The sequence below is a fragment of the Quercus robur genome, chromosome 11 (assembly GCF_932294415.1).
Source record: "Quercus robur chromosome 11, dhQueRobu3.1, whole genome shotgun sequence".
Classification (NCBI taxonomy): Eukaryota; Viridiplantae; Streptophyta; class Magnoliopsida; order Fagales; family Fagaceae; genus Quercus; species Quercus robur.
Genome location: NC_065544.1, coordinates 29,209,716 through 29,220,183, shown reverse-complemented (window position 1 = coordinate 29,220,183; position 10,468 = coordinate 29,209,716). Strand labels below are relative to the sequence as shown.

The window sequence follows — 10,468 nt, the reverse complement described above, 5'->3', positions numbered from 1 at the left end:
CTATAGGTCCTTAAAATGTCACTACTCCTTTAAAATGTCACTATAGGGCTTAACTCGATTTTGAGAAAGTCAAGTTTCAAAAGAGAGACATTTTTCTAATTAGTTTGGGAAGGGGAGCATAAGACTATATAATTTGGGTGAAAAGGGCATAAGGCAATTTTGTCCCTTATTGGTGAAAAATATATGTACTTGTTGCAGTGCGATAACTCGTAAACATAGAAATGGCACCATAAAATTCTACCATATTGGCACTGGTGGCTCTACTTGTATGTGAGGGTGGTCACTTGTTAAAAAAAAAAAAAAAAAAAAAATTATATAAATAATTATTTTAAACTAATATGTTCTATGACCACTTGACTTGAAAAAAATGTATATATATACTTTAAAAATATATATTATATACTAAATAAATCTATATTGACCACCCTAATAAAATTTTGAACACCTTTACTTAAGAATCATAAGAATTTGAGTTCAATAAATATAAGAGTAATGCTACATCTACAACATTTTCATAATAATTTCACAATAAATTTTATGTGATAAGCTGTTACTAATTTTAATTCGGATTCAATATTGACATGTTTTACCTACCAATAACAGACTAACAACTTGTTGCATAAGATTTGTTGTGAAATTGTTGTTGTCACTTTATTATTCTCATATCAGCATTTTTATTTTGCACTTTATCTTTTATTATTCTTTTTTTTTTTTTTCTTATTCTCTTTGTTAGTACCAAAAAAGAAAAAAAAGTAATATTTCATGTATTTGCCTTTTTTTTGTGATTTTTTTTTCTTTTCTTTTTTGAAAAACAAAAGCAAGGGGTGCAACATGAGAACTTCCCAGGAGGTCACCCATCCTAGTACTACTCTTACCCAAACATGCTTAATTGCAGAGTTCTAATAGGATCCAGTGTATTAGTGTTGGTATGATTGCACCCTTTTTTTTTTTGTGATGTTGATATATTCAAATTGTCTCTTTATTAAATTTTGTATAATTTAAGTTTCTTAGTGACCATACTAAAAAATATTCCTAGAGTCACCACTACATATTAGACAGCAGCTGACTAAACCAATGGCAAAGTTCATATAGAAGGAATAAGAAAACGTTGTCGTAAATGCCAAGAAGCAGCCATCTTGATATGATTTGCGGATAATAGATGCCTTTAGAAATGGAATTAATGATTGCCTATCTTTATATTGTCATTCTATTCCTCTTATCTTAATATTGTCATTATTGACGATGTTCACGTGATCAAGAACATAATGCATTTTTTTTAATCTTAGATTTTCCTGTCTTCTTTTCATACCACAAAAGAAAAGCTCAGCCATGCATAAACCCATACACTCATATATATGGTATCCAGTAATTACTAGTGTTATATGCTAGTTATATTTTCAAACTTCAAACTTCAAAGTCAAAAGGAAGAGTGCATTTTTACATTCGATTTACATATATAGCAGTTAATTAATTTCTTGTTCCAATATATTGACTTTTATTTTTATCTTTCATGTGCTTAAATATTCTTGATTTAATTCCTATAGAAAGGGAAAATTTCCGACCTATCACAAGTTGGCACGTCACATTACCAAGTCCACAAAATACAGCCAATTACAAAGCACCACGTATTGCTGCTAGGTTTTGCTATCACTATTCAGAAACCAACAGAAATTTGCCAAGTGTTATGCAAAAACCAATCACACATCAGCTTGTGTAAGCGATGACACAAGCAGTCCAGCACGTGTAAGCGATGACATAAGCAAACCAATCAAGTTGTGACATGTGTTACCAATCAGACTCCACCACGTGTTGTTCACCCACCCCCAAACTCCTATAAACAGAAACCTTCCTAAGACATTTAGGAGGACCAAGATTCAGAAGTGAAAAAGCTCTGCAAGAATCAAGCCTCGGAGCCTTCAAGAACTTCAACCCCAAAATCAGAGAACTTTCGATGCAGAATCATCCAAATCATTTGCCTAGATCCAAAATTTTGCGGGAATCAAGCTCAAAGGTTCGAAAACATCATCAAATCACAAATTAGTGAAGCTTTACGGATTCAAGCCTCCAAAGCTCCGAAGAACTTCCGCCACAAACCTTCAAATACAAAGAACATTTGAAGAGGAATCATCCAAATTATCTTCTTAGATCTCAAAGTTCACTGGAATTAAGCTTAAAAGCCTCTAGAAACCTCAAGAAATCACAAATTAGTAAAGCTCAACAGATTCAAGCCTCTAAAGCACCAAAGAACTTCCACCACAAACCTTTGAAGACGAAGAACACACGAAGAACACGAAGAATGTGAAGAACAAAGGATTTCCAACAAGCTCATAGCCAAAGATTCATTGTAATTCTGTTCCAAAGATCTTTGATCCATTCTTCAGCCAAATTGAAGTATATTGGGTGTTCGAGTCAAAATCACGTTACCACAAATCCAATCAATAAGTCTTTTAAAGGAGATCAAATCAAAGGATAACTCATTTGTAATTACAGAGAATTGTACCACACAATCATCAATACAAATTCGCATTTGTGAAACTATTTTATTTGTTTGATTTATTTCAAACTAGAAATTTAGTCGCTTACAATTCCATATTCTTATTTTTTGTAAAAAAAAAAAGGGCAAAGACGGGTGACAAGTGTGATTTTTCTACCTAAGTGTAACATCATCTAATTGCTCCTGGACTAAGACCTCATTCTGATTATATATATGGAGCACTGGCACATCACTAGTGGGGGAGGGATGACTCAAACTCAAAACACTCTGCATAATAGAATCTTGTTGGCTCAATACCCAAGATTTAATTCCCATATATTCTTGTACTCATCCAGCTTATCTACCATTTCCTAATTTAGTTCCTCATTAGAAAATTAACTTATTACCTTGGCATGGCCCCCATGGTACATAAGTGTAAAAAACAAATTTCTTCTTCATGATAATAAAAGTGATTTCATTTTTATTTTATATATATATATATATATATATATCAATCAAAAGGGTAAACATATATTTATTTAATACTGAACACGCTTCTGATCAGGAATAACATACTTAAATACGAGTAATCAATAAATGAACTGCTAATTATAATTAGTAAGGACGTTCACCATAATAATTACCCAGTGGACATAGTTGCAAACGATAAACATCCACCGATTGTGGCACTTAACTCTGGCACACCCAAGATGAACAGAATCAAGCCACACAACCTGAGTATAGTGCAGGCACTCACCACCAATACATTTGTTGGAATTGTGGTTATAGTTAGGCTTCTCAGCTACCCACAAATTCACTGCTTCAACTCCGCTAAAGGTATCGTAACCTACAGCAAGATTTTCTCCATAGGGCCCTTGTGAATGTTCCAATTTGCAGTCTCCTATCTTCGTATTAGCATAATTTTGAGCATAAGTTGCAATTGTGTTGTTCCATCCAATTGGACCAACACCAACTTTGGCACGAGCTACATTGTGTGCCTGGACAAAGTCGGATTGGGAGTTTTGGGCTAGGGAGACATGAATTAAGGCTAAGCCCAAGAAGCATAGCTAGTAAAAACTTACCAAACCCCATTTTTATCTCTATGCAAGGCAAAGCGAGCTTTTTCGATAGAGTTCTTAATGAAAATGTGATATGCTATTGAGTATTGATTTATTTATTTATAGGCAAGAGAGTGCTGGTCGTTATGGATCAAGTGGGATGCATACAAACATGAGCATCACTATCAGGTTTCCTAATTTACGATAATATCCCTAATTTAGGTAATATCCCAAAAATAGTATTCCCACATCAGACTTCCTATTAGTTCTCTGTTGTAGGAAGATGCTACAATATTGCTTTAAAAGAAATGTTATGTACACTACATTTTAACAACAAATCCTTAGTAACACTTTGTTATTGGTGGGTAAAAAAATAATTGCAGTGGTAGATTCAATTTAAAACCAATAACAACTAGCAACTTATCATTAGGATTTTAGGACAATAATAATTTCAGTTGATACAGATTCCATAATTTTTTCTTCTTATTTTAGGACAATAACTTATTTTTGAAATTTTAGCTAACCACTTCTCAAAGAGAGATGCTACATCTATAACATTTTTACAACAAATCACAGGTGGTTAGTTATTATTAGTTCAAATTTCAAACTAACGCTAAGATTACTTTTTTGCCCTAACAATAACAACTAGTAACAACTTGCCACTTAGGATTTGTTGTAAAAATGTTATAGACATATCATTTCTCCTTATCAAAACACCCATATTAGAGCATCTCTAGCAATATCTCCAAATTTTTGTACTGTTTGGAGAATCAATAGTTCATTTTACCTTTTAGCTACCTATATTTTTTTAAATACACTTTCCAACAGACTCTCTATCTTTTATCTATCCTATTTAAATATTATTTCTTCATTATTTTTTTAATCTTTATTTGTTTGTTTTTTCAATCTTCCTTCATTCATTTCTAATGGCTATATTTTTCAAATTCCCAACAAACACATTTTTTAAATCTTCCAATGATAATATTTTTAAAATTTTTCTAATGATATTTTTTTTAACAAATCTTGCAAAGCACTTGTGGCAACGATATAGTGAGTTGTAGGTCATCCAATTTTAATTAGAAATACTACATTCACAATATTTTTCACAGTACCTTCACAATAAAATCTATGTGATAAGTTGTTACTGGTTCTAATTTGAACTCACCATTGAAATTATTTTTTTGCTTACCAATAATAGCCAATAACAACTTACCACTTAAAATTTATTATGAAAATATTGTGAAGATATTATAGTAACATTTTTAAATTTCAATTTCTTTTTTTTTTATTTTACTTTTGCCTTTCTCCCTTTTTTTTTTCATCCATACGATTTCTTCTTTTCTTTTCCATTTTTTTTTTTCATCTCTTTTTTTCTCCTCCAGACATGTATCCCTATTCCCCACTCCTCTTGGTTTTATTTTTCTACCTCTTCTTCTCCAAAACCTCCACAACGTATGTCCTCTTTGTTTTTATTTTTCTACCTTCATCTCCATGACTAGCGGAGAACAAAGCAAGAGATCGGCGTTCACTTTCTTTCCATTTTTTTTTTCTTATTCTGATTTGATTAGTTTTATTTTGTATGAAAAATAGTGTTACCTCTTTGTTTCATTGTGTTTGAGAGAGAGAGAGAGGAGTGGGTTAATTTGTAGCCATTGGTATATAAGTTGAATATTTTAATGTGATGTGTTAATTTTTTATTTCATTTTATTCTTTTGCTAATGAACAGTATGTCATCAGACCAAGAAAGCTAAGGTTCATTAGCAACCAATTTTTTGCTCATGGACAATAATTTAGAGAGGCTATTGGAGCACCATTTTGTGGGTTTATTTTCTAAATTTTGGGTATAGAAAATTTGTTCGAGATGCTCTTAGATTATCTATTTTAAACTTTTTTTTTTTTTTTTTGGAGAAACCGTCCAGTAGTTTTATTCAAATTTCAGCAAAATTGCTATCAATAACTACAAGAGAGTTAACATCACTAGTGTAGGGGCCTTGGGCCCCGGGGCCCATCATTTGAGTATATGATGGGCCTAAAGCCCAAGCCGAGGACTAAAGGCGTCCGAGAAAGGGTAATCACTGTCAAAAGGGCCCATGATGACAAAAAGAAGAGTCAGTGGAGATAATAACTACCCTAGGAGTTGTGCTAAGGATGAGAGCCTCCTCGGCTAACTAAGGCTGAGGTCAGTAGAAGTGGCTTGTCGACCAAAAAAATGTCACAGAAACACCCGATTGATATGGATAAGCATTACGAGAACTCAAGATAGGGAGACGTCCTAAAATATCTACAAAGAAAATTGCTACCCCTACATTAAATGCACTGCAGCTAACTCCTTGGCCACATTAATATAGAAGTGATACCTGAACAGTGTATTTCAACCTTACAGCTACTACATAAGGACTTATGGGGATTGCTGATGGGACAAGTATCCACACCGGCCATCTAGCAAGCACGTGGGGGGTGGATATGAAAAAGAAAGGTAGTATAAAAGATGAAGGGAGCAATAAGAGAAGGGGATCAGAAAATCTAAGAAAAAAACACTGTAGCTGTCTACAATCAAATTTGTAACGTTACCCAAGAACTTTATATAAGAACCAGTGTCCTCGAATTTTGCCAAGGACGTTTTTTCTTCAGTTTACACTTGTGTATTCTTATTCTTTTGTCATCAAACCTATCTAACTCGTTATTTGTTTAACTAAAGCCCAGTTTTCTAACCCATTCTCTACAAATTCATTGTTTTGGGCTTTTTGAGCCTAAGTCCATCCACGTGTTAGGCTAGGAATTCAAATCTGGTCCTTACAATTGGCACCGTCTGTGGGAAATCACTAGTGCGATAGTGAATTACTCGTTGAACGATGGTAGGTTTAGGTCTAAGTCAAGCAAAATCGATGGGGTCTTAATGTTAAGATCATTTTCGTGAACTTGAGCGAAGGAGAGACTGGGAGGGAAGTGTACACCCTACCCACACCAGTATGAGTCAATCTCGGGATAAAAACCATGTCTCTCATGAGGAGAATGCCAGAAACATGCAAAAGGAGATTGATTACCTCAAGAGAAGCTTACGCTACGAGCGCAGAAGGCGAGCTCCTTCCAACTCTGACTGCTCTTCCAATGATAAGGAGGACGAAGACTACAGACAGAGGTCAAGAACTCCCCTCAGTGAGTCTTTCTCATATGACAAAGACTACCGCCATGAATGCAGAAATAGAAATTCATCTTCGAGAGGCCAAGTAGATCACGCCATGAGTAAAGCACTCAACCAAATTTCCAAATCGCCCTTCACAAGCTGGATTGGGGAAGGGAGACTTCCTCGGCGGTTCACTTGACCCACTTTCACCTTGTATAACGGCGAAACGGACCCTGTTGAGCATGTTAGCCATTTTAATCAAAAGATGGTTGTACATTCCAAGAATGAAGCCTTGATTTGCAAGGTTTTCTCATCCAATCTAGGACATGTGGTGATGAGGTGGTTTGATGGTCTAAAAGCAGGTTCCATTGATTTCTTTAAGAAACTCACCCAAACGTTTGGCTCTCGTTTTATTACATGCAACAGAGCTCCTTGTCCTTTGGCTTCCTTGTTATCTCTGTCCATGAGAGAAGGGGAAACTCTAAAAACGTACTCGGACAGATATTGGGAGATATTCAATGAGATAGATGGTGATTTTGAAGACGTAGCCATCAGTACTTTCAAGCTCAGCCTGCCTACCTAGCACAGCCTAAGGAAGTCTTTAACAGGGAAACCTATTACTAGTATACGTCAACTCATGGATCGGATTGACAAGTATAAGAGGGTTGAGGAAGACCAGCAGCAAGATAAGGGAAAGGGCAAGGTTATCTCTCAGGAGAGGAGGGATTTCAGGTCGAACCGCTACAATAATAACAAAGCCCAGAGAGATTTTGCCGAACAATCTAGGCCTACAGCCCCTTAAGTGGTAAACACCGTGTTTCGAGAACCAGTGCATCAAATTTTAGAGAAGATCAAGAACGAGCCATATTTCAAATGGCCAAATAAGACGAGTGGAGATATTTTAAGGCGCAACCAAAGCCTCCATTACCAGTACCACCAAGACTGGGGACATATCACCAAGGATTGCCGAACATTATGGAACCATCTGGAGCAACTAGTTAAGGAAGGGAGGTTGCAACAATTTCTATACTGATCCAATGGGCAGGAGGACCAGTCAAGATTAGGGGCTCAGGGGAAGGCTTCTACAAGGCCCCCATTGGGTACAATCAATGTCATTTTTGCTACGCCTGGGAGAACTGGTTCTCATCCTGCTAGGGTGATGTCTGTGGCCAGATCACCAGCTGAGGACCCTAACTCCGAGCCGAAGAGAGCTAGAATGGAAATCCGACCTTCATTGAGTTTCTTGATCGAAGACAATATTGGAACTATCCAATCACATGATGACGCTTTAGTGGTCACCCTTAGAATAGGAGGGAATGATGTGAAAAGGGTAAGGCCAGTTGTGTAGAAGTCATGTATCCTGACTTGTACAGAGGATTAAACTTAAAACTTGAAGACTTGACAACTTACGATTCGCCTTTGGTAAGTTTTGATGGGAAGCTTGTTACCCCGAGGGGCTAGATTAGGTTGCTCGTACAGGCCGGCTCAGAGGTAGTGGAAGTGGACTTCATAGTGGTGGATGTGTACTCCCCCTACATGGCTATCATGGCTAGACCTTGGCTTTATACTTTGGGTGTTGTTTCATCAACTCTGCCTCAAAAGGTGAAGTATTCGTCCGAAGACCAAATTGAGGAGCTGGTAGGGAACCAATCCATGGCTAGGCAGTGCCTCGTGTCTACAATTTTGCATCACCAAGTTGTTGAGTCCTCGGCCACGATCAAGGAAGGTTTATAGTAGTCAAAGTCTCTGGAATTACTTGCGAAGGGGCTAGCCTAGGAGGCCAAGTGTGAGGATTTAGAGAAATTTCTCGTTGGTGACGATCTGGAAAATTTTTTTCAGGTTGGAGCTCAACTGCTACCTCGGAAGAAAGACGAGCTGGTAGTGTTTCTCAAAAAGAACGTTGATATATTCACTTGGAATGCTTACGAAACTCCGAGAGTGGATCCAAGCTTCATCTGCCATCATCTGAATGTCAGTCCATTTGCCACCCCCAAGAAGCAACCACCTTGGCATTTGTCCAAGGAACATTCAGATGCTATAAAGGACGAGGTGATGAAACTTAAGCAGGCTGAGGCTATTAAAGAGGTTTTTTTACCCTGAATAGCTGGCCAACACTGTGGTGGTGAAGAAAAAGATGGGGAAGTGGCGTGTATGTGTAGATTTTATAGACTTAAACAAATTCTACCAAAGGACCCTTTCCTTATGCCTCGGATTGACTAGTTGGTGGACGCAACTGTAGGCCATCCTCGGATAAGCTTTCTGGATGCCTTTCAAGGGTACCATCAGATACCTTTAGTTTGGGATGACCAAGAGAGGACAGTTTTTGTCACTCCTATAGGAAACTACCATTACAAAGTAATGCCCTTTGGTTTAAAGAATGCGGGGGCTACCTACTAACGAATGATGACCACAATGTTTGAACCACAGTTAGGAAGAAACATTTAAATTTATATTGATGATATGGTTGTAAAAACCAAGGCAAAGTCCGAGCATGTTAATGACCTTAGGAATATCTTTGCTATCTTGAGGAAATATAAACTATGACTTAATGCTTCCAAGTGCTCTTTTGGTGTCGGGTCAGGTAAGTTTTTAGGCTACATGGTCACACACCGCAGAATTAAATCAATCCCGACCAAATTAAGGTGATCAACAATCTACAACCACCTCGGAATCCCAAAGAGGTCTAGAAGCTTACAGGTATGACCGCTGCTTTAAACTGATTCATCTCTCGGTCAACTAATAGGTGTAAACCTTTCTTTAAGTTGTTAAACAAGTGGAAGGGGCTTGAATGGACCGAGGAGTGTGTCCTGGCTTAGTAGTAGTTGAAAGAATATTTGTCTCGGCCGCCTATCATGTCCAATCCCGAGGTGGATGAAGTTTTGTTTGCCTACATCGCAGTGGCATCCCATGTGGTGAGTTTGGTGTTAATATGGGTAGATAATGGTGTACAGAGGCTAGTTTATTACATGAGTAAGTCACTACACGAGACCGAGGTCCGTTACTTACCACTAGAGAGGTCCATTTTGGCAGTGGTACATGGCACGCGTAAGCTTCCCCATTATTTCCAATTACACATAGTTGTTCTCTTGACTCAACTCCTACTCAGATCTCTACTTTGGAGGGCTGACTACACAAGGAGAATTGCTAAATGGGGCACAATCGTAGGGGCTTTTGATATCAAATATATGCCTCGCACCTCCATCAAGGGTTAGATCCTCGCCGACCTGGTGGCCGAGTTTGCCGAAACTCTATCAGAAGATAAATTAGAAGAGCGAAACCTGGATGGAAAATCGGTTGGCGTAATCTCCTTGCAAGAGCCCTTGCCTTGGATGGTCTACTTTGATGGTGTAGCTAATCACAGAGGATCTGGGGTGGGACTTGTTCTAATATCTCCAGAGAAGATCATAATTGAAAAGTCCCTAAGATTGGGATTCTTGGCTACGAATAATGAGGTCGAGTACGAAACTCTGTTGGTAGGGATGACCATGGTTCAGAAGACGGGTGGAAAAACAATGGAGATTTTCTCTGACTCAAGGCCGGTTGTAGGCTAAGTCCAAGGGGAGTTGGAGGCAAGAGATCCCAGAATACAGGAATATTTAAGCCAGGTTCGACACTTACAATCTAGATTTAAGTCTTTTGTTTTATGACAAGTTCGATCAATCAAAGAACATTGTATTATGAATAAAATGCATAAGTATGAGATGAAAAGTTTTTTAAAAACACTTGAATTCAACCCAGATCTTCCAAAAACAAGATTTTCAATCAATTTTTCCTCAAAGCTCAAACGTTGAACACATTTTGCATTAAAATTAA

General features: G+C 37.3%; 1 non-coding gene and 1 pseudogene across 1 annotated transcript; both read right to left on the bottom strand.

The window, feature by feature from the left end:
• Positions 1 to 821: 821 nt before the first annotated feature.
• On the bottom strand, positions 822 to 940 carry LOC126707742 (5S ribosomal RNA). The gene has a single exon (XR_007649054.1). It is a non-coding gene; the product is annotated as a 5S ribosomal RNA (ribosomal RNA).
• Positions 941 to 3,088: 2,148 nt separating this feature from the next.
• Positions 3,089 to 3,565, bottom strand: LOC126706134 (basic form of pathogenesis-related protein 1-like; annotated as a pseudogene).
• Between the last annotated feature and the right edge of the window lie 6,903 nt (positions 3,566 to 10,468).